General features: G+C 46.9%; 1 protein-coding gene across 1 annotated transcript in view; it reads left to right on the top strand.

Moving 5' to 3' along the window:
- The window catches only part of ALDH1L1 (aldehyde dehydrogenase 1 family member L1), a 70,398-nt gene that overhangs the window by 6,973 nt on the left and 38,057 nt on the right, over positions 1 to 25,368 (top strand). Inside the window, exons 2-3 of the mRNA XM_023743744.1 lie at positions 814 to 911; positions 9,449 to 9,541. The gene's annotated coding sequence lies outside the window, so the exon portion shown is untranslated. The remainder of the gene's footprint in view (positions 1 to 813; positions 912 to 9,448; positions 9,542 to 25,368) is intronic.

Below are 25,368 nucleotides of genomic sequence, written 5' to 3'. Positions count from 1 at the left end.
AAGTTCTCCATCAGGAGGGAGATAGAACGTAAATTAATCAGCCTGACCTGGAAGACATGCAGACCTTCTGTGCTCTGGACCCCACTCCCTACTCCCTCTCCTCTGGTCTAGGTTTCCCCATCACAGTGCCACCTCAGTCCCTGCCCACCTGGGGTGTTGCTATCTTTAATCTCAGCTGTCTCTGCTGTCTACTCAGGCTACTCCCCCAAGAGTGGCAAATCATAAGCATAACACAACAATGTCCCTTTCAGGATGCTGGTGGTGATGATGGAGCCCTGGCAATTGTGTCAGGATGGGGTGTGGTGAGCAGAGGGCATGTGCCATGTCTACAGAGTCAGCCACAGCTCAGCCCCTGCACATCCACTTGATGAGCACCTTGGGGGTTGGGCCTTAGACCTGAGCAGTGTGTTGCTGTTGCTGTTCTTGTGTATAGTCCCATTCTGCTGATGTACCCCTGAGGTCTGCTGAGGTTGGAGCTGACCTAGGAGTGAGGTGCTAACCTCCACATCTCGTGCTTTCTGCACTCAACAGGCTGCTTTTGGCTCTGTGGTAGACAGTTGCAATAAAGGCGCCAATTAGTTAGCCCCTGTGGGGTCTCTGTCATTGCTCAGCCCCTCTCATGCTGACTGCACCAGGCCATGCGACAGCAGCAAATGTGAGGCAAGCAGACGCCTGGAAAGTTCTGATGTGTTGCTGTTCCCCTTGGAAACTGGAGAGCATTGCGCGTAGCCGAGCCTGACTGGCCTACGGGAGACTGAGAGAAACACTCATTCAAAATGAGAGGCCTGGTCACCCTCTCCCCTGTTGCCCCAGCTGATGACCAGCCAAACCCCAGAAGCAGAGCCTCTGTGGACCTACTGCTGACCACAGGTGCACAAAGAAGCCTGGGTGAGGCCAGAAGAACCATCCGGGTGAGCCACATCGCGCTTTCTGTGAGCAATACGAAACCACTAAGGTTTGGGAGTTTGTTATGTAGCCACAGAAAACGGATAACACCAAAAGATATTATCAAAGATACTCATTATCAATATTCAGATAAATCTTTCAAAATCTCTTTTTTATAAAACATATTCTCATCTACCCATCACCTATCATCTGTCCATTATCTATCATCCATACTCTATCTCAATATTTAAATAGAACAGGACCCAATTACACACATTTTAGTATCACCCTTCAGCAGCTGTGATTTACTCCGGGCCCTGTGATAACTTCAGCGACAATCAGCACAGCTGCTGGCAGTCGGCATACTTCATTTTTCCCTTTGCATCCAAGGAATTCCAGAGGCAGCACATCTGTCCCAGATTCCACGGGAGACAGGTGTCGTGCTTACAGAGCTGAATGGAAGAGAATGAAATGACACAGTTATTTGCCAGAACAGGGCAGGGTCAGCAGCCAGCCTGGGAGCTGCTAGGCCTGCAGAAGCTGGCAGGGCTGGACCCACGAGGGCTGGAGCCTGTCAACATAAGAAATGCCCAAACCTGTCAAGAATTTTTATAAAAGTTTATTTGAGCCCAAATGACAATGATTGCCAGGAAGCAAGATCTCAAGTGCGCCAGAGAATGACATTTTTGCAGATTCTTTTATGCAACTGGAATTAAGGAGGGACATAAGAAAGATTACATGAAGGTCGGAGAAAGCGACCATGATTGGATTACAGGATAGCTAAGATTATGCGCTCTCTTGAGGGTGTTTTTGCTATTTCAAAGGTGTGTTAACCTAGACACACAGAAACAATGGACAGGTCTTAGGCAAAGGTAATCTTTTGCTAAAGAAGTTATATGTCTGGGGCAAGACTGCCCACCATGACCTGCCCAGTTAGAAATTCGTGATCGCATCACTCTGCGGGATAATTTTGATTAGATTGATCACAGTGCCCTGTTTTTGTCCCTCACAAGCCACACACGAATTTCCTAGCAAGAACAGTGGCCCTAAAGGAAGCAACCACTATCAGAACCACAGGGAGGGGAAGAGGAAATGGGAAGACTAACCACCCTGATCTCTCCCCCCACCCCCACTCTCCAGACACCTGCTCCCTTTGGCCCAACCCAAATGGAAGCCAGAGGGTGAGAAGCTGCATGATGGGAACTGCGTCTGGACGTCTGGAGCTGGAAACAGGACAGAGAAGGGCAGACTGCACAGGGAGGACAAAGTGAATAACCAGAACACAGGCCCATGCAATCTCTTTCTAAAGCGCTCATTTTTTCACTGTGACTCACAGAGGGGTGCCAACCTCTATCCCAGTGCTAGGTCCTGTGCCTTCCACCTTGGCCCTGTAGCCTCCGGGCCTCCATGAGGGGAGAGGACTAGATCAGACCAGCATAGCCCTGCATGCCTGCCCTGGGGGTTTCTCCCCTCTTCCCCTGAGCAACAAGCTTGAAGAAACGTCCATAAACTTGGTTTGGCCTCAGCCACCTTGGCATGTATCTCTTGGGAGCAAATAAGACAACAGCCAAGGAAGTATCTGTGAACAGAAAGGACATGTATTATCTCTCTTGAGAGGTTGAGAGGGGGCTTCAGGGTTGGCTCAACCGCTCGCCCCTGTTCCCACTGAGTGGTTTCTCCCGGCTTCTCCCTTCCCCAGCCCCTGGCAGCCACCAATGTGTGCTGTCTCTACAGACTCACCTATTGTGGTTATTTCACATAAAAGGAAACCGACACCGTGACCTTTTGTGTCTGGTTTCCGTCAGTTACCATAATGCTTTTGCGGTTCATCCCGTTTCAGTTTGTATCAGGATTTCATTCCTTTGCTCTGGCTGTGGGATAATAAACAATTTGTCTGGCCTTTGTCCCAGGGGATGAGCTTCTAAAGCGCTGGGGATCCTGAGTGAAGAATGTCTTTGTTATTTAAATGAGGCCGCTGAATCTCCTAGATAACTTCAAGATGAAAGGCGGTGTGGAGGGAGGGGCTGCTGTGTTTGAGACCACTGTCCTAAGCTTCGCAAGGCTTCAAATATTTATTGAAGACTGGGTGGAAAACCACCCAGCTCTTAATAAATCAACTCAATAAAAAAGAGGGTTGGAAGTCGTATTTGAAGATTTTCCTCCATCTTTTATTTTCCCCTTTATGGAAAAAAGAATCCACTGCATTCCCAAATTTGTTATTGGCATCTGTGAAAAACCCTGGAAAATAAATTTAAAATGGAAATCCTGCTCTATTCACACTGTTATGTAACTTGATTTTTCAGACATATGTGATGGCAAGCATATTATACATAATTATTTTCCCTTTCTCTATTTTTTAAAAATGATTTTGCTGGGCATCCTCTGCTCCTTACCCCCATCCCTTATAGCAGCCTTCTGAGAATTCATGATAAGAAGTTTCCAGGTGTACTTCTATATTTTTGCCCATGCTGAAATAAGAATAAACTGTCCTAGACATAGACATATTAATATATATACATATATATACATGCATATCTATCCACTGAGCCAAACCGGTTTCGGCCCTTTCTCTATTTTTTAAAAATGATTTTGCTGGGCATCCTCTGCTCCTTACCCCCATCCCTTATAGCAGCCTTCTGAGAATTCATGATAAGAAGTTTCCAGGTGTACTTTTATGTTTTTGCCCATGCTGAAATAAGAATAAACTGTCCTAGACATAGACATATTAATATATATACATATATATACATGCATATATACACATATACACATATATATGCTTACATAATATGCATATATGCAATCTCCTTATCATTGCTTATTTTCCAAAATGAGATCATAGTATATGTATTTCTTGGCATCTTTACTTGTATATTGTAATCATTTTTCTATTGGGTTTTCATTCTTTTTATTACTAATGTGTAAGAACTTTTTACGCTTAAATACTATTAACTATTTGTATCAGTTTCCTGGGGTAACACAGAGCAGCTTAGAACAACAGAACGCCATTGTCTCGGTTCTGGAGGCAGTGAGTCTGAAAGCAAGGTGCGGGCAGGCATGCCACCTCTGCAACCTGTGGGGCATCCTTCCTGGCCTCTTCCTAGCTTCCGGGGTTCGCCAGCAATTACTGGCATTCCATGTCTAAAAATGCATCACTTCCATCTGCACCTTCACATGACCTTCTTCCCCTTGTGTGTGTCTGTCTCTACTTCCAAATTCTCTTTTGATGTGGACACTGGGCACATGGGGTTGGGGCCACTCTAATGACCTTATTTTAATTTGACTGCCTTTGTCAAGACCCTATTTCTAAATAAGGTCAAATTCTGTGGTAACAGGGATTAGAACTTCAACCCCTTTTTTGGGGTACACAATCCAGCCCATAACACTTTCCGATGGTCATTTCAGTTGTGCAAATTTTAAGCTAGTGATTTCTTCCTCCTTTAATATTTGTGGGGCTTTTAAGCATAAATTAAAAAGAATTTTTTTCCACATAGTTAAATCAGTTATGTTTTACCTCTCTCTGACTTCTGAGAAGCAAAACTTTCTCCACCAAGTTTTTAGAATTATTACTCTAGCTTATTGAAATGATTTTGTTGATGTTTTCATGTTTAAATTTTAATCCATCTGCATGGACAGAAGTATCTCTTGAATTAAACACAAACACGAATCTCTTAAAGACAAACAGTTCTCACCACACTGAGGAAGAAAATGTCTCCTGGCTGCCCCTTAATTAGCGAAGAATAACCACCATTCCTCCACCGCCCCTCCACCCCTGCCGCCCACTTGCATGGAATCAGTAAATCACACTGCTATCCAGGGTGGTATTTAGTCTGTGCTCTTTTTTTGCTTCCCTTTCAGGCTTAGCTGGGCGAGAAAGCAGCCACAGACCGCCCACCCCCCTCCTTCAAAGGCTGCTCCCCTAGCAACACAATGAGAGCCTTAGAAATGAGCGGTACAGAAAAGACTGGATTAAATTATTAGCAAAGGACTGTAACTGTCCTTGGTCTCCATCTGGGAGGAAAAAAAAAAGGATGCCCCCCATTCTTACATACGTGCACAAACTTATACCCATGGTTACACACATATATTATAGTCAGTTATATGGACAAATACTGAATTTTTTAAAGTACAACTCTATTATTGTTTTGAAAGGGACAATTAATATAATGAAAATGTTGTCTCTTCCCTTTTCAATGATTTTGCCTCATTTCTCTGTCTTTTGGCATTGTCTAGAATTTTATGGACCATATTGATTGACAGCATAGATCGTCAGTACTACATATCTGCAATTCCTAAGTGCTAAAAGCCCTGAAATCTAAAAGTTCTTCACAGGTTTGTAGCAAACTTATTGGGTAACAAAACCTGACCTGAACTAATGTCAGCTCTTTGTACTCTTTATATGCAGAATTGGGGAAGCTTATTTGGCTGCTGAGATACTAATGTGCTTGATTATGTAGGGCTGGCCCCGCCCCCACTGGGGTTGTACCCAATATAGAGTATATACTAGTACATAATATTGCCTTGAAAAACTGATCACAAGATTGAGCTGATCCCAAGGGTCTCAGTGAAGGGTTTCTGCATCCTTAGCTCACTGAGCATGTGTCTGTTGCCTGACATGAATAAAGGTGCGTCTAGCACTTATTAATTAAACTTGACTTTAGCTACTGGCTTGTGACAGATACTTTTAAAGTTTAAATTAAATTAACTTTTAAATTCAGTTAAAAGCGTTTTTCATGCCATCCTTTTGGTCATTTTGGTTTACCGCCTCTTGGTCATTTTCCTTTTCATAAAAAAATTCAATTGTATTTAGACTTAAGTGTTTTTGTTACTGTAGGTAGCTAGATATTAATAAAGGAAGGGAGTAAAGGGAATCAGAAGTTATCTATAATAAATAAAAGCATAATATGCTAATTAGACCGGACAGTTGAACGACCTTGCAGGCATCATTCCAGACGTCCTTCCAGGTGAAGCTGTGTTGGCATGGGCCAAGGCAGAGACAGTTAGAGGAGATCAGGCAGGCAGGTGAGCAGTTAGGGGCAATCAGGCAGGCAGAGTGGTTAGGGGAGATCAGGCAGGCAGGCGAGCAGTTAGGGGCATCAAGTAGGCAGGCAGAGGCAGTTAGGGGCGATCAGGCAGGCAGGCAGAGTGGTTAGGGGTGATGAGGCAAGCAGGCAAGTGGTTAGGGGTGATCAGGCAGGCAGGCAGAGTGGTTAGGGGTGATCAGGCAGGCAGGCAGGTGAGCCATTAGGAGTCAGTGGTCCCGGATCACAAGAGGGATGTCCGACTGCAGGGATCGGGCCTAAACTGGTAGTTGGACATCCCCAGAGGGGTCCTGGATTGCGAGAGGGTGCAGGCCAGGCTGAGGGGACCCCCCCTTCCCCATGCACGAATTTCGTGCACCAGGCCTCTAGTTAAGTATAATAAAGTAGGGAGTTGAATTGGACACTGAGCCTGATTCACTAGGAAATTGCAGCATTCATAGGCTCCCCAGGGAACCTAATCTCTGAAGCAGGCAGAAAGGATCAAAATGGATCAGAAAGGATTGTTACCAGTCATGACTTGGGGAGGAATGAAAACAGCAGGAGAAATTCCTGTGCTGGGCGCAGGCCCAGCTAAAGCAAAGATGACACAGGGGGAGGGGCTTCCACATGAGGCAAGTGCAGTAGGAGCCAGGATGGGGACCATCAGGGGCAGAGCCTAGCCTGGAGAAAGAATCAGATTGGATAAGGGACACAGAACCCTGACAGATCTAGGAGATGGATTGGTTATAGGGGAAGGACCCAACACAAGTTGGGGAGGAACTGGGAAATTGGCTTGACCTGGGTGATGGTTAGTGGGTATTTTTGTGTAAGATTTGTCAAGCTGTTCACTTAAGGGATATATGTTTTCTTTCTTTTTTTGTTAATCCTCACTGAGGATATTTTTTTTCATTGATTTTTTAGAGAGAGTGGAAGAGAGGAGGAGAGACACAGAGAGAGAAACATCGATGTAAGAGAAACACATCAATTGGTTGCCTCCCACATGTGCCCTGGCCGGGGCCGAGGATTGAGTCTGCAACTGAGGTACATGCTTTTGACTGGAATCGAATCCAAGACCCTTCACTCCATGGGCCAGGGCGATGCTTTCTATATTCACACTGCACATCAAAAAGTGGGGGGGCAAAAGTTCTGGGTCTAAGGAGGCCATCAGGGTGGGGGGATGGTATTTGAAGATAAGAGTCCTGGCCTCCTTTATGACCTCTAATTATGCAAGTGCTGGCGGGGTGCGGAAAGGGGGTGGAATCTTTCCAAGAACCACAAAGGCATTTCCCCGGCTCCTTTAGATGCTGGAGCTCCCCGGCAGGAAAGTCCACATCCTGGGAGACAGCCCTTTTGAGTTCTGGACAAAACACTTTTGGCTGCAGTCCCAGACGTGTCTCTGGAACCAACAGCCTGCATTGTCTCCAAGCAGACAGGGAGAGAGTAGAGAGGGGAGCATGGAGAAGAGGAAGCAGGCACAGAAGTGTGGTTGGTAAGATGGGGACAGGACTGTGACCGGGAGAGGATGGCCGTGCACGGATCCCTCAGTCCCCATGGACTGATGGGAGAGTGGCCGGCCCCGGCCCTCCATAGCAATCTGGGCTCTGGCAGGCAGACCAAAGCAGCAGCCGGGGGCCCTGGCGGAGCCTCTCCTGGAGCCAACCCCAAGTTTCCGGGCCTCTGTGTCCCCATTTGCCGCAGGACAAAGCTCACTGTCCTCTCCTCTTCTGGGAGGGCAGCCACCGTGAGGGTTGCAGCCAGGACGGCAGGACGCACTTGCCACACAAATGAGCTGCTCTAAGGCGTTATGATCTCAGCCCCAATTGTGACTCTAGCTGGAAAACTGGGGGTGGGGGTGTTCTTTGTGGGAGGAAAGCTGGGGTTGGGGGTGACAACGAGTGCTCCTGGCTTAAAAGTTTCCAGGTCTGTGACAATTGGCGACTCTGTGCATCCTCTGTCTACATGGAGCAAAATGATTTTAAAGACGTTTACTTCTAAAAAACGAACTCTTCCATCCCTGCCTAGCTTGCTCTTCTGCGCCCCCTGTAGACACTTTTATGAGTTCTCTCAGTATCTGTTACATGTTTTGCCAACAGGAGATGCAAGCAATAGAATATATAGTCTACTCCATGCCTTTCTTGTTGTTCTGTGCCCTGCTTTTTTGATTTAAACGTAACAATATGTCCTAGAGATCTCTCACTGCCCACGAGTGAAGAGCCTCTTGGTTCTTTTTGGCAGCTGAACTGCGCTCCTGTGTCTTTTTAACCAGGACCCTGTGGAAAGGCACTTGGCTTGTGTGTGTGTCATTTGCACCCATGCAGGTGTATCGGTAGTAATCGCTCCTGTTTCTGTCACCCAGACCTACCCCCCACTAACCTTTGAGGCCCTCAGTGGCCATGTACCAACCTCAGCTACCTAGAGAGTTGTCAGGGCTGTGTGTCCTGTGGTCCCGACTTCCTGGTTTTCCCACCTCTGTCTCCGCCTGCAGGAGACCCCAGCTCAGGGAAGATTGGACAGGACCTGATCCTTCCAGGATGGCCTGTTAGATGGGACCCAGTGTCAGCCTTGGTCAGAAGACCAAGCCACAGAAGGCTCTTCCAGTCCTATTTACCCCCTCGGGGGCCATGCATGTTTTCAGAGAGCCTTGGGCAGTTAGGTCCCGGGATGTGGTGAGTCTCCAGCCCCATGTGTTGCCCCTGAGACCTCGGGGAGTTGGGCTGTGTGCTAGGGGCCCAGGCCAGTGTGGAGAGAGGCACACTAAAGGGGCTCCGGAGGTGGACCTACCACAGCGCCGGCGGGCCTGTGGCCTCTCTGGGCACGTAGGGGGAGTGAGGTATGGTGCCAGCCAGCCTCAGCAAGGATTGGAGGGGGGTTAAAATGATGTCTGATGCCCAGGTCAGATCTGAGAATGGAGGTGGGCACTTGGCCTTTCCCAATGGCTTCTGGAAGGTCCATGGCTCAAGGCACAACATCAGAGGAGCCCATAGCTCACCCAGGGGCCTATCCCATGAGGCACCAGATGAAGCTAGGGGAACACTGCCAACAGGAAGTGGGTGACAGGAACCAGGAGGACACACAGAAAGCAGAGCACCCACGCCCTACTCTGTGCCTTCCTTTAGACCTGAGGCTGAGAAGTTTGTCCCAGGTTTGTGGTGAGGCCAGGACCCCTAGTTCACATGCGGGGCCAAGACCTCAGCCCACATATGAAGCCAGGACTCCTTGTCCACATGTGAGGGGTTAATACTCTAGGCAAGTAGATGAGCTCTATGTCCCAAGCATGTGCTTGGGACCCGAGTATAAAGCCCATTTTCTAATTGCATATGAAATCCAGGTCCTAGACCCATGGTTGAAGCTGTATTCATATGTCAACATTAAATAAGTATTTATTAAGCCCCGTGGTATATCGTGCTATTATTCTCCAGCAGTCCATGGGAGAGCTATACTTCCATGCCCTGTTGACAGTCTTAACCAGTGAGGTGTGAGCAGCAGCATAAGCTTAAGTGCCATCATGTAGGTACATTATTGCTCTTTTCCTCTTCCATCAGACTCCCATGGCCTGGTAGGGGCAGCTGCTTCAGCTCTGATTCTGGATGAAGGTGACATGGAACAGACCCAGCTAAGCTGAGAGAGACATAAACGTGAGTGAGAAATAAACCTTTGCTGTTCTAAGTCACTAGGACTTGGGGTCATTTGTTACTGTGGTATATCAGCTTCTTCGGCTGACCAATACAAGCGTCTACCTTGTGCTGGGCAATGTGTTCTTAGTGGGGAATACAGCAGTGAACAGGCCCATGGGAGCATGTGGACTTGAGGAATACCACCCCCACCCCACCCCTTATGGAAGATTGGGGAAAACTGGGTTTAGGGCAAAGATGGAGAGTCCTATTTTCAATATACTAAGATTGAGGTGTTTATGAGATATCCATCCAAATGGAATTGTCAAATCTATAGCTAGATGTAGGAACCTGCAGTTCAGAAGAGAGGTTTGGGATGTAATTTGGGCCTTGTTGGAATCTAGATTGCTAGTTAGGAGCTAGGCACTATTAAAAAGGTGGGTAGCTCACATAGTCTGGGAAAACATGAGCATTTTAGAAATCCACACAAATACTGGTAGAGGTACAGGGGAGAGGGAAGGGGGGGTTGCTATAACGCATGGAATAAAGATGCAGGCTGTTTGTTTTTCAACTGAATAAAAGACAGACCTCTGATAATTGGAGGACTTGGGGAGGTCCCGACTGAAGACATTTGAGGTCCTATACCACACACCCTAGGGCAGTGATGGCGAACCTATGACACGCGTGTCAGAGGTGACACGCGAACTCATTTTTTTGGTTGATTTTTCTTTGTTAAATGGCATTTAAATATATAAAATAAATATCAAAATATAAATCTTTGTTTTACTATGGTTGCAAATATCAAAAAATTTCTATATGTGACACGGCACCAGAGTTAAGTTAGGGTTTTTCAAAATGCTGACACGCCGAGCTCAAAAGGTTCGCCATCACTGCCTTAGAGCAATGTTTCCAAAACTGGGTCAGCATATCACTGGTGGTACACAGGCTGGTGTTAGAGGAGATTTCATTATATATTAGTTATTCTATACTTGTGCTATTTTTTTTTAGATATACCTTCTACTTACAGCACTGATACTGGGTTTTCATTTGAGTTATAATATACATATATTTTCAAAAATATATTTAAACAAAGATATAATTTGACCAAAAATGAGTGAGTCAAGTGGAGAAACACGGCCTTAAAGATAAATCATGTGACAGATGAGAAAAAGGGGACTCGATGAAATTCAGTAACCTGGCTGAGATCTCCCAGCTAGGCGGTGGTGCAGCTGGGACGCAAGCCAAGTCTGGAATGATGGTCAACTCTATCTGAGCCAGGAGGGGAAGGACTGGGGGCTGCCACCCCCACCCCCCCAGGCGCCAGCACTGCTCAGCCCTCACAGCTCTGTTGGCCCCAAGTCCTGGAGAGTTAGAATCTGTCAAACAGTTCATTTTCCAATGTGGCCAGCAAGCACTTTGGCCTCTCTTGGAAATGCTTCCAGCCTAACTGACTTTAATTATGAACAAAGAGCCAACTTGTATACTTGAGTCCTCTGGGTGAGCTTAAAAATCAGACTTCCAAACGGGAAAGCATGTAATAAAAATGTTGAAACACAATTTGGGAAAGATTGCGATTAGAATGGAGAGAGATATGGAAATGAAACCATGGCCAAATTGCTCAAATTGTGTTTTGTTTTGTTTTTGTCAAAATGCCGAATGACAAAATTGTTTCAGGGGTAAGACCTGACTGGGATTTTATGAAAGCCGGATGCCTTCCAAGGCCTCTGTACAGATTAGGTCCTGCACTGGGAGAAGCGGGGAGATAGGGAGGCCTGAACCAGTTGGTGAACAAACACCTGACTCCAGGTGGCTGGAGACCCGGCAAGCTCATGAGCACATGCTACAGGGCCTGGGGAAATCCACTGACACACCGTCGGACACAGAACCTAGATTACGGCTTTCTCTCTGTCATTCACTTGCAGTGACATTGATCAAGCAATTTCTCATCTGCAAATTGGGGTAACAATGGCTACTTTATGTGGATTTTATGTGAATACAGTGAGATATTTATTTATGGTCTGTGACCCAGAGCCTGGCATGTGTCACTCTCCATTTCCCCAGGAGCCTCACCTCTCTGCTCCATTGGCAGTTCTTTATTTATTTATTTATTTATTTATTTATTTATTTATTTATTTTTAAACATATGGAGGAGAGTTTATTTAGCTTTGTGAGGCTTTACTTTCACAATAATAATATACCCTTGGCACAGGAGACCCTTTAAAGTTTCATAAATTGCATTGGCAGTTCTTTAATTGGAAGCAACAGAAACTGTGTCTGGTTGACCGGAACAAGAATCAAAGAGGGGGTTGGGTAGCTCACAGAATCAAAGAAAAAAGTGAAAACTCAGCTCTTCAGAACCAGAGTGAGGTCAGACCTGGCGAGCACTCTTCCCAGGGGGCACAGGGCAGCCGCACAGGAGTCAGATTCCTGGGGACCCAGAGTCTCACTGGCTTGTTTCATAGGCCCTTGCCTAGGAAACGCCTCGACTGATTTTTCACCACGACTGCATGCAATAGAGACCTGCAGTTTTCCAAAGCAAAATCAAGAAGTGCTATCGGAAGTAGGATTAGGTATGGGGAGTGAAGAAAAATGGGGCGAGGGGAGACCATAAGTTCCTGCCACTGAATGAGCTGCCTCTCAGCCCCACCTTCTCTTCCGAATGGGCCACTCCCGCTATTCTTTGCCTTCTAGTTCCAGCCACTCTTCTAGGACCATTAAGGAGAATGCACCTACTAGATTGTCAAAATCTTGTTAACGTCCCACGTGAACACCCATCTTTACATTCTCCAAAGTGCCTTGTGATCACAGTTTCTTCATATCCACTCTCTTCCTGGCTCTTCATGACCTACCTTCCAGCCGCCCAGGCAGGGGATCCCCGACTTTCAGAAGGCTCTGCGAGACTCAGACGAGAGAGAAGAGATAGGAAGAGGCTCATCCCACTCCATAAAGCTTGTGGGACTTTACTTACCAATTTTAATAGTTTGTCTGTTTACTCTCTTAGATTGTCTGTGGATCAAAATCAACATATCTGTAACTAGTAATACTTTGTCTCTTCTAATAATTATGTATTCTGATTTTTTTCATTGCACTGTCCCAAAATTGTACGATAAAAACAATAGCTCATTTTTTATGTTTCTTTCCTGAACTTAATGAGCATGCCTCTCATGTTCTGCAATGAAGCATGATGTTGACGGATATGAAAAGTGCTTAAAACAGTTGATTGATATGAAAAGTGCTTGGTGCACAGTAAGTACTCCATGAGTGCTCTAGAGTAACCAGAGGCCCAGGGTATGAAATCTGTGCATGGGTAGGGTCCCTAGTGGCTGCTGGCTGGGGCCTCCCTTCCCCCGGCTGCCTGCCACCACCCACTCACCTTCTCCACCATCCTGCCATGGGGCCACAGCTCCTCCATTGCCACCAGCTGCCAGCACCCACCATGTTCCACGCTGCCCCCTGGTGGTCAGTGCACATCTAACTCCCAGTTGGTTGAACTCCCGCCCGTGGGGACAATTTGCACATTAGCCTTTTATTATATAGGATTCTTGCCCCTCTGTAGTTCTGTGCTCAAAGACCTCACAAGCACAGGATATGACTTAGTGAATGTTTATTGGCTTAAAATGCATGCCTGAATGGATCAGTTGAAGGAGTTCCAGCAGCTCTTATCTGGAGCCTGCTGGCCTCATGGCTAAAGGGAAAGAGCTTGGCAGAACCATGCAATGGTACTTATAGCTGAGATAAAGATAACCATCATCAACCCCCCACCCCACATGCACCTACCCTCCTTCCCATGAGCATGGCTGACCCTCCAGGGCCCTCTCCCTCTCTAAGTGTCCAGCCCAGAACTGGCCCAATAACCGCCCAGGAAGAGGCATGCAGCCTTCAAAGCCGAGTTCCTGACACAAGGCTTGGCAAGTGCCTCTGAAGACCCCTTCCTCTGGAAATACAGTCTTTAATAAACAGTTGCTTTCATAACTAACATGGAGTAAACACCCCAAGATTCTTAATTTTTGGAGGTAAGACTCTAAAGCTATGAATCCTCTCTCTGGGATGAAACCCCACTTGTGAGCAATACAGACAAATTCCTGTGCAGTATTTCTAATGGTTACTGACTCTGTGAATCTTTCCTCAAGTCCCAAGTTGAGAAGAGCCTATATTTCAGAGGTTTACATGACAAAGCGGGGGAGGAGATGGGTGAGACAAAGGCGAAGGAGGGATTTTTAGCAACAATCAATGGAGGGTGGTAAGGCGGAGAAAGAGAGAGTAAGGATAAAGGAGGCCTCCTAGACGTCTGAGAGCCCGGGGAGCTGGGGAACCCCAGAGAGGTGAAGGACACCTCTCCTCTGAAACTAAAGGGAAGGCCAGGAAGAGGGAGCAGGTGGGCTTGCTGGGCCCAGGCACCACCAGCCTCCTGTACACATGACCCTCCCAGGTGCAGGTTCGTGGGAATGAGCGTCAGAGCATAGGGCATCATTCTTCCCACAAGCATTTACTGGGCCTCTACTGTGTGCCAGGCTTTGTTGTAGACATGGTCCCGCTCTCAAGAAGTTGGGACAGGGCAAAGCAGTGAGTAAAACTGCATTAATAAACATGAGAATTTCAGACGCTGCTCAGAGCTGGAAGGAACTATATTGGGGTTAGGAACGGGGACAATGGGAAGCACTTCCAGTCGGCATCTAAATGAAGGACAGGAGTCAGCTAAGCACGAGACACCAGAGGGGAGACAATGAGTACATCAGCCCCGTGAGGGGTCTCGCTCCAGAGACCGCGGGCTCGCCTCACTGTGTAGCTCTTCACTGCCCACCAAGGGCCTTGGACAATGTTGGCAATGTCCCATGAACACAGAGAATAGTGTGGTGAAGGCCAAAGGGGGACGGGGGAGAGGGGGATAGGTGTGTTACAGGATAGCAAGAAGCTAGGAACATTCCAGGGCAGGAGGAATAGGGAAACTGAGACAAGAAAATTGAACAAGGCCAAGCAGTTTGGACAGCTTGCAGCTGGCTAATAAATAACAAGCCATTATCTTCCCCAAACCAAGGGCACTTGGGAGCAAATGGTTAAAAGCTTCCCTAATGAGGGGATGCAGGAAAAAGGGGGAAAGGGGATAAAGGCAGTTTTATTTCACTCCCTAAACAGAGAAGCCAGCAGTCTCAGGGCTTGGGAAGATAAAAGTGCCAGGAACGTCTCACAAATTCCTGGAAAGCCACAACAGAGTAAAAGGGGGACCTTGAAAATTAATTTGTACCAAGATACTCGGCGGAGGAATTTAAAAATCTCTAGGCAGAAAAGTATATAAGGCAGAAACCCCTCACCCCACTCGCCCCTCTGATTAGCGGAGAGAGCCCATCCACACTTTGAAGGGAAAAGGGAGAGAGAGAGAGAGAGAGAGAGAGAGAGAGAGAGAGAGAGAGAGAGAGGAAATCCTTTATTTTAATTTTCTAGTCCCTATAGAAGAGAAAGGTAAGGGAGAAAGTGGGTAGGAATCAATGCTGGGTGAGCCAACTTAGAGTCTCTGAAAGTTATTATGCTTGTTTTTATAAAAACAATACATGGACATAATTAAACATCCAAGCAGTACTAAAAGCCTCTGACAAAAATTCCAGCTCTCCGCACCCCACCGTCCACTTCTGTTGGCTCTGCTTCCTGTGGGGGATCGTGTTCCCTTCTTCAGGTGTCGGTTTTCCCACCCGCAGGTCCCCAGTGCCTGCAGCAGTGCCTGCCAGAAGTAGTATTTCACAACTACAGGTTAAATACTAACTGAGTTGATCACTGTATCTAAATAATGTGCTTATGCTATTGCTCAAGGAACAAGTTTTGAAATGCCCTATTGAGAGTCTGTTATGGCAAATGAGGATTTAGTCCTTACCAGTGACCTTCCGCTTCTCTGTCATCTCTCCCTCCCCACTCCCACCTGCTCCTCCAGCCTCCCAATATGGGCATAGCAAAATTCTGGTAAAATTGGTAGTCTGTTATAAAATTCATAATCTGTTATGACTATGTGACACTATGCACTGTAGAGGCCATAGTAGGAATTTTTCTTGTCCAATCTTGTTGTTGTTGTTGTTATTCGTAGAGTTTTAAATTTGCTCCATTTTCGCTGTACTGATTTTGGTTCTGAAGTGTTCCAGAATGCCCCATCACACCTGCAGGTGCACAGTGACACCCTCCTCAGGTGCTTCACCGAGTGGAGGATCTGCCCGTGCCTGTCTGGGCACGTCTGGGCCCCTCTCCATGGGGACTCCTTGTTGTCTGGCCTGTCACCCTGAGACCAACCTTTGCCCATTTCTTGTACTGGTCCCCTTGTTGTCTTGATCCAAACCTTGCTGTTTCTTGGTTTATTTTGTTGATTTTTCTGGATCCTGTACTCCAATGGCTTCTAAGAAAAAGTGTAGTGTTTGTTTGTTTTAGAAAGTACTCCTTCCACTCTCAGTTTCACTTTGAGTTGGAAATAAAAGATGTGATTGAAAGTAATTTCCCTCAGAATTTTGAGGGCCATTGGTTCTTGCCCTTGAGAACACGGCTGTATCTGCACCCCCATTTCTTTGTAGATGACTTGTTTGGATTTTGGTTTTCAGTGTCGCCCCATCTGTACGGACACATGCTTTTTCCATTCAGTGCAATGGCAACAAGAGTCCCTTCCATCTGGTTGCTATGGTCCTGCAATTCCTACACAGAGCAGGCCGAGCTTACCTTCTGTGGGTGAGGGGGGCCCATGAATAAGAAGGTACACAGTACCACTACTTGAAACTGTCTCAAGTCATTTATTTTTCACTAGAATCTTGTTTCAGAATGTAAGAGCCTTTCTTATTTCTTGGATGATATTAATTTATGATTTGGAGCTTTCTTATGTCCTTTACAGGGTCTCTAACTTCCTCGGTATGTGTGTATGCACACTTTCACCTATCGAAAAGCAAAAGATACGAGATAGGCAAAGAGTTTACGTCTAATATACAAAAAGCTTCTATAAATTAACAAGAAAAACACCTCCCCCCCATAAAAAAGGAAAATGCAAATGCAGAGGAGGAATTCAGATCATCAGTAAACATCCTAAAAGATGATAATTTCCTCTGCTTTGTTGCAATCTTAAAGCAATAGTGCGATTCCAGTTTTGCAGGACTGATGGACAAAAATTAAAGTCAGATAACATCCAGTGTTGGTAAGTCACCTGCTCTCTTACACTGGGGTGTAAGGAGGGGGTGAAAATGTTATAATATTTTTAAAAAGCAAATTTGATCATCTCTATTAAGATCAAAACAATCTATACCATTAATGCAGCAATTCAACTTTTGGGAAACTAGCCTACAGAATGGGTTCTAGCACATAAGGATATTTGCCACAGTATTGTGGTTTGGGGTGGGGGTACTGAAACCCCATGTGATGTACATCAGGATGCTGACCACACCATGGTATGCCCACCTGCGGTCATTATGTCCATCAGTTGTGAGCTTATTAGGAAATGATGGTGCATGCACTCAATGGAGTGCTCTGAAGATATAAAGAGGAGTACTAAAAAATTCTTAAACTCTTTTCAGTCATCAAATAGTCAGAAGTGTCAGTACAGTTATTCCTACACTGTTGTCCGGTGGTGTGGGATAAAGGAAGTGGTGATTACTGCTGGTGTCCTTGGGATGGGAATCTTCTGCATGGGAGGAAAGTGAAACTGAGATGCATATTTTTTAAAAAAATATATATTTTTATTGATTTCAGAGGAAGAGAGAGGGAAAGAGAGATAGAAACATCAATGATGAGAGAGTCATTGCTCAGTTGCCTCCTGCACACCCCACACTGGGGATTGAGCCCGAAACCTGGGCTTGTGCCCTGACCAGGAATCAAACCGTGACCTCCTGGTTCATAGGTCAACACTCAACCACTGAGCCACACTGGCGGGTGTGTGATGCATTTTTTAATGAGAAAAGGCATTGCAGAGTAACAAGCACAGTAACAATGACTTCAATTTGGTAAAATTAACAGTAATTACATCAGTTATGCCAGGGAAGACCAAAGGGGGTGAATGTGTGTGGGGGATGGGGTGGGGAGGATTATTCTTTATCCACCTTGGGATTGGTTTACATTTTATACTGAGCATATACATATATTTTGTATTAGTTTATAGTCATTTAATAATTTCTATACACATATCTTAAGTGTTCAGTTTAATGCGTTTTGAAAATTGCATAACGTGTTGTAGCCACCACCCACAAAGCTTTAGGAAGGTTTCCTGGTGTCCCTTTCCTGTCAATCCCCTTGCACCCTGTCCCAGTTAACCGCTATCTGACTTTTACCCCATGGATTGGTTTTGTCTGACCTTAGCTATCCTATAGATGGATCATACAGTGTGCACCCTTTTGAGTCTGGCTTCTTTCACTTAACATAATGTTGCCACATCTATTTGCTCCTTTTCATTGATACTAGTAAGCCATATACTACTGTATAATTATATCACACTTTGTTTATTCTTTCTCCTGTTGATGTGCAATTGGGTTGTGTCCAGGTCTTGGCTGTGATGAATAAGGCTGCTGTGAACACTCTATAAGTCTTTGTGTGGATGTATATTTTATTGGCTTGGTTAAAGTATCTAGGAGTGAAATGGTTGGATCATAGGGTAGGTAATTATCCTATATAATAAAAGGCTAATATGCAAATCAACTGAACGGCGGAACAACCGGTTGCTATGACGTGCACTAACCACCAGGGGGGCAGACGCTCAATGCAGGAGCTGCCACCTGGTGGTCAGTGTGCTCCCACAGGGGAGCGCTACTCAGCCAGAAGCCAGGCTCACGGTTGGTGAGCGCAGCTGTGGTGGTGGGAGCCTCTCCCACCTCCTCAGCAATGCTAAGGATGTCTGACTGAGGACTTACGTTTAAGCCCTCAGTCAGACATCCCCCGAGGGATCCCGGACTGTGAGAGGGCACAGGCTGGGCTGAGGGACGCCCCCTGAGTGCATGAATTTCGTGCACTGGGCCTCTAGTTTTTAATAAAGTAAATTTAAATATAAAGCATGAAAACTAAAGCAATTAAAAATGGTAGTTGCTGGTCCAAAAATAGAAAGACATCAATTACAGGGAATATAAAAATGTGTGCTTCTTCCTAGTGCTAGTCTCAAAAGGGCCCTTGCTGCCATAACCTCCTCATGACCCTATCTTACAACTGTGGTCACCTAGGCCCCCTCCACTTCCAGAGCCACTGATTTAGACACCCCATTTTCTGCTCACATGTTCTCTCATTCAGTCTCTGGTTCAACTGTCCCAGCATGACCACTCATTGGCCTTCAGGAACCTCTATCTAGTTCATTGACCTCTATAATTTCCCTCACCAATCAGCAATTTCCTTGTCCAGCTTAGATACAGCAGTTCACTACTGCCCTTTGCTTTTCACTGAAATCATCTGGGAAAATTTCCAGCTGTGGATGAACACAAAGCTCTCTTTACTTTTCTGTAGTACCTCCTCTTTGAGTACCTGGTGCTGCTAGAAAAGAGTCTCAAAATAGTACAGATGGGTCCTAATCATGACCACCAATATCAAATGAGCCTTCAACACTGCCTTGGCTTCTCAAACTTTCACAAACCAACCACCTTCCCCCCTCTTACCTCACAAGATGATCTCACCTGATGTTTAGAGAGAGAAGGAAAGCTATGAGGTGAGATCTATCACCTTGAACCAACGTGAAACAGGCAAAGGAAATCCACCATTCATCTATCCAGCCACCCATCTATTCATCTACCCATCCATTCATCACTCATTCCTATGTCTACATGTCCATCTATCCACCCATCCACACATCCATATCCCCTTTTTTCCTTCATTCTTTCCTTCATTCTTTCTTTCTTTCTTTCTTTCTTTCTTTCTTTCTTTCTTTCTTTCTTTCCTTCCTTTCTTCCTTCCTTCCTTCCTTCCTTCCTTCCTTCCTTCCTTCCTTCCTTCCTCCCTTCCTTCCTTCCTTTCATCCATCCATCTATATATCCATCCATCTACCCATCATCCATCCACATATCCATCTAACCATCCCACCCAATCCATCCTGCCTTGCTTCCCTCTGGTTAGTGTCATTGAAGAACACTCCGTGAATCTGTTCTTAAATGCCTTCCCTTCCCACCCGTTTAGGGACCACAGACACTACTAATTTTCCCCTTTCTTCCTTGTACATTCAGTTTTTCCTTCTCAACCGAATCCTTCCCATAGACTTTTTACACTGGTAAGTTTCTCTCATTAAAAACCCTTTTCCTTGACTCCAGGTCTTTCTCCCATCTTGGCCTTTCTCATTATCTTCCTCTTCACAGCCAAAAATGCCACAAGTGCTTGCCTCCATGTTTTTATCATCACACACTTGTTTCTTACTCCCTCCAAGATGGCTATGCTCCTGTTACTCCAGACACAGTGTTCGCTGACATCACCAATACCTTTCATGTTGCCAAATATAATACACAGACTATCTTCCCCATCTTGTCCTCTCTGTAGCAGTCAAAGCTCTTGTCCCGCTGTGTCAGTCATGTGCCTTGTTACTCACTCCTCTGTTTCTCCCTTGCCCCTCACCCTGTTCCATACTGCAGGTGCCTGGCCTCAGGGAACCACATTTCTCGACTGCTGTCAAGTAAGTGCCTTCCAGGGTGTTCAAGGCCTGGGAAGCTCTGGGAAGCCCTGGGGGAGATGGGAAAGAATGAGCATCATCTGTGCTTCAGGCTGCATTTCCAGGAGAGGCCTGATGCCCTTGATCTCAGCTCTCCCTGGGCCACCCTGTTGGTCCCAGTTCCTAGGTGGTTCTCTTTTATGTTTGTTTTTCTCCCTCTGCTGGATGACTCCAATTCAGAGCTTTGCAATACAGAGCAGATGAGGGCAAGTGTTTTGAACAACCAGGCTCATGATTGACACAGGGGACCAACAGCATTGACTGCTATGGAGAGGTCAAGATGGGGGGAAAAGTGTGTGCATTGGGTTTGGCAACATGAATGGCACCAGTGACCTCATTTTCCCTTTGTCAGACCACCTGGCCTTAGGGGTTTCAGCTTCTTGTCTGCTGCTAAGCTCTGGGTTGCCTCATTATTTCTTGTCTGCACCCTCAGTTCTTCTAATGCTTCTGTAACTATGGCTTCATATTAAGTTCCCTCCATTAAACTTGGGTGGGCTTTCTCCTAACTGGATGGTATCTGCTCATCCGCTCCTCCTGTCATTGCTGCTTGCTGCTCAGGAGTCTGACCTGGAAGGACTCCTTCTACCGGCCTCTTTATCCGTGACTGCCAGTTACCCAAACACGAGAGAGTCCTGGAAGAAGACCTGAGAAGAGAGGGAAGAGAATGAGATGGGTTTTTATTCTCCTGGCTCTCCCTTGTAGTTGGCCGTGTCCTTGCCCAAGGTCACAACTCCTCTCAAACAGCCCTCTCTCCACACTGTCCTCCTTTGGATGTGGCAAATGCTCCATGCCCCCTATGGAGACCATATGGAGCTCATGTGAAGACACATGAGAAATCTGTGACTCAGAGGAGGGCTCTCACCCAACCATGCTGGTACCCTGACCTCGGACTTCCAGCCTCCAGGACTGTAAGAAATACATACATTTCTGTTGTTTATAAGCTACCCGGTGTGTATTGTGTAATAGCAGCCAGAATGGACTAAAACAATATGTAAAATCGCATGTTGGCCTTGATATTCCAGGGGGATCATCAAGGAAAGCCATCCTGAATCCCAGGATGTTCCCACTGGGGGAAGGTTCTAAGGGATGGGACATCAGGTGGTACCATGAGTAATTCACCAGGCAAAGTGGAAGTATGGGCTGGTCTCACTTTGCATCTGAATAGGAGGCCACAGAAGTTGAGCAAAGGGGAACACTGGCCCCAAATTTGAAAAGAAAGTTCAGGTCATGTGTCCTGCCTGTTTTGATTTCCCAAAGGTCATAGACCTTGCCAAGTTAATGTTTCCTTTGCAGGGTACACATAGCGCCATCCAGTTACTAAGTTCCCAAAGGACAAGCTGAATCATCCTTACACAACAGGAAGCAAACCCACCTCTCTAGCCACCTGGTCACCCACCCATGTGGCCCTGGGCAGACTCATCCTCTAAACTGCCCCTGGATTGGAACAGTTGCCCCATCCCCTTAACCAGAACATAGGACTGTGCAAGCACACACTATCCTCCCAGCCACCTAGGGATCCACAGGAAGTTCTGGCAGAGGCTCTCTCTGCTGGGCACATCCTCAGTCCACACTCAGCCACTGGTGCCTTTGAGTCAGGTCCCATGCAGGGCTCTGGGCTCCACAGATGAAGTAGTCCCTGTCCTTGCCCTCAGGAGCCTTACAGTTGAGAGAGACAAACAAGCATTTGGAAAATTATATTAGAATGTGATCTGTGCTATACATATGGGAATTTCCAAGGGAGAAGGGCTGGGGAAAGCTTCCCAAAAGAGATAATACATAAGCCAATCCCTGAAGCATAAGCTTAGATAGATGAAGGGAAGGAGCATTCCTGGCACAGTGAACTGAACTGGCCGAGGGGTGTTCAGTATGACTCATTCAGAGGTTTTCATAGAGTTCTAGGATACAGAAGAGCTGTCTTCTGCCACTTCTGACCACAGGCCCAATTTCTCTATCTGGTCCATGGAATAATAGATTCAAAAGCCACACACTGTCACTTCTACGCTATTTCACTTGTTGAAAGCAAGTTACTGAGTCCAGTAAATGCTCAAGGGCTCAAGGAATTGTACTCCTCCTCTTGACGGAGGGAGTGTGAAAGAGTTTAAAAATTACTACAGTTCATGCAGTGGCCACAAATTATTTACTGTCCTCCCACTTGCAAAACACACACACCCTTCCCAATACCCACCCCTTGCCAACAGTCCCATCCTACTGCAGAATCTTTGCATCCAAATCAGGTTCTGATGTGAAGGAGGCTCCTTGGGTGTATTGCCTTTAGTGTACCTGCTAGTTGCTCTCAATTTATAGACCCGTGAGTTCCAGAGACAAGTTGTCTGTACTCTTGACCCCCCGCCTGCAGCATACACTCCTACACCCCCCTCTCCAGCATACAATGGTGGGACAGGCATAGCATAACCACTCTAGATATTCCTGTGCAAAGGTGGGCCTCTCTGGTTCCACCTTTGGGATCTTTGTTCTGCTCTCTAGTCATGCCGTTTGTTTCCATGAAATGCAGCCCATGTTTGCTTCCATGTACTCTCTGGGATTGCTTATTGCCAGTAGAATCGGGACAGGCAGTTCCAGAAGTCTTTTAATTTTGTACTATCGCTCATTCTTTTAGTCCAAGCTCCAAACGGGCACTATTTTTACCAATATAATTCTCTTAAAAAACTGTGTGTGTTTTCCGTGAATCTTATTGAGGTTCACTCCTCTAAACAACTGGCATCTCTTTGAGATTAGTTCTTCTCAACCTTGGGCTTTGGCTAAATGACAACTTCAAGATTCTTGGAGGTCCTCCTGCTTAACTGAATACTCTGAGGTGCCACTTTGGATGTTTTAAGAACTTAACAAAGGATTTCACAGCCACCCCTTGGCTTCATCTTTAAACCATCTTTTCCTGGCATGGCCCTGGACTGCATCGTTGCCTGGAAGTTGTTAGTTAATTTAAGCATCATTTGATATTTGGAAAAGCTGGGAATTTTTTAAACCAGCAAGTTTTGGTCCCTTTTATTTAACAGTCCTTTTGGCTTATCTCTCTTTTCTCGCTTTTTAATATAAGCAGCAAGAAGAAGCTAGGAAACAACTTCAAGAATCTGCCTGAAATGTCCTTACCAGGTTACCCAGTTCATTTGGCACATTTCCTTTTTCCATGTTACTGCAGGTGGCAGCGTTGCTAAACTTTCTGCTTTAACTCCCCCCTTCCCTGCTCCTTATACCCTGTAAGATTATGGGTTCTTTTTTTATTTTCTAGCACCTTTTTGGGGTGTCCAGTCTCTTAGTCATCCTTTTGGTGGTATCTGTTGCCACCTGTTATTCTGCCTTCTCTATTCTAGCTTCAGTTCTGCTCACACTACTTTCCCATTCCAGGTCCCTGACATTCAGTGATTTATTCCACAAATTTCATTGAGCACCTTTGGAACACAAGCCATTACACTAAATGTTGGGGGAATTCCTGGGGACCAAGATAGTCTTTGCCTTCATATTCTAGAGGGGGAGGCATGTCAATCAAACAATCCCAGAAGCTGGGATAAAATTACAACGGAAGGGGGTGCATGAAGGGAAGTTAGAGGCCCTTCTGTAGTCATATAATCTGTCCCGGTGGTGTGTGCTTAGGGAAAGCTGCCCTGAAGATGTGACATTTAAGTAGGAACCCCTGAAATGTGAATGGGATTCCCTTGGGGAAGAGGATGAATTAGCGCGTGGGAAGTTTATAAGGCAAGAAGGTTGGTGTATGTGAGGGATCGCCAGGAGTCCTGGAGGCTGGAGCAGGAAGATCAGGGGACAGCTCCCGAGAACAAGTAGAAGGCTCAGTAGAGATGGGCCACCTCGGTGTTGGGTGTTCCTCCTGGCACGTGGGCATTCAGCCTCTACGAGGTGCCATCACTGTGTATTGGGAACACAACAGTGAATTGATCACACCAGTTTCCTGCCCTCAAAGAGCGTAGAAGCTAGTGGTAGAGACAGGTAATAAACAAACAATGAACAAGAAAACCTCAGCTATACAGTGAGTGCTGTGGAGGAGGTATGAGAGGGTGATGTGACAGGGAGCGGCTGAGGGACTTTAGACCTAGAACAGCTTCTCTGAGGCCCTGCATCAGGTATTTGCCGTGTAAGCCACGATGTGAAGGCGAGAGAGGGCAAGCCTCTGTAGTATTTGAGAGAAGAACGTTCCAGCAGAGGCTGGAGCAAGTTTGATGTGTTCAGGCACTGAAGAGGGAGGGGTCCAGGTGGCTGGAATTCAGGCAGCAAGAGCCCTGAAAAGAAGCCAGGCCAGGAAGGGCACAGAGGGGTCCAGGGCGGGTGTGAGGAAGGCATTCCGGGTGGAAGGAGGCATCGCCGCACAGGCTGGAAGGCAGGACACATGGGCAGGGTTGTTCTCCTCTGCATTCTTTTTCCCTGGGCTGTTTTTGGTCCAGAGGGAAACCATAACCCTGCCCGAGACAGGACTGGTCAGGTCGGGAGCCAGGGCAGGGGTCGTGGCATCCAGACTGAGTGGAAGCAGAGCGAGGAGGGGACTTGCCGAGAAGGGCGGGCGGACACTGAGCAGGCAGAACCCATAGGCACCAAGACGCGCAGTGACTGCCTCTCTCGGGCGCGTGGAGGCGCAGGCGGCGGGTTTGGTTTGGTTCTACCTGTGTCCACAGCACCTGGTAGGAACGTGGCCTTTGTTTTTGAGTGACTGGGTGAAAACTGCCGGGTTTGGCAAGAGTTTCCTTTTCAAAGCCCACGCTCTGTGGATTCTGGAAGGACCCGTAGCCAGCAGACCCGAGGGTGAGAGAAGCGCCCCGCCTGCCCCTCACGGTTAGGCGAGTCCTTCCCACCGCCGCCCAGATAGAGTTTCCGCGGCTCCGCGTCCCGCCCCCGCCCCGCCCGGCGCCTCTCCCTCCCGGCTCTGGCCTTGGACGCGGCCCGGGACTGGCCGCGGCAGGTCCCACCTCTCCGCCTCCCGGGGCAGCCCCAGCGCCAGGAGCCCAGCGCTCAGAGGTCCCTTCAGGCCCGCGGCCGCTGCCCCTCCTTCCGAGCCAGGTGAGACCCCGCGCACCCCGATCCGCCCCTTTCTCCCCAGGAAATCAGGCTGCTCCGGCTCTCGGCTCCGGGGGGCTCTAGGCTCAGGGGCTCCCGCGGGGCTCACGAGCCTCACCGGGGGAAATGCGGGGGGCCTGGGGTCTGGGTTCGGGGGTCCCCTTGGGGGCAGCGGAGCCTCCAGCCTGTTTTATATCGTTTTTTATATTTA

Source organism: Myotis lucifugus, unplaced genomic scaffold (assembly GCF_000147115.1).
Source record: "Myotis lucifugus unplaced genomic scaffold, Myoluc2.0 scaffold_410, whole genome shotgun sequence".
NCBI lineage: Eukaryota > Metazoa > Chordata > Mammalia > Chiroptera > Vespertilionidae > Myotis > Myotis lucifugus.
The sequence above is the reverse complement of the archived record's forward strand: the minus strand, read 5'-3'. Positions and strand labels throughout refer to the sequence as shown.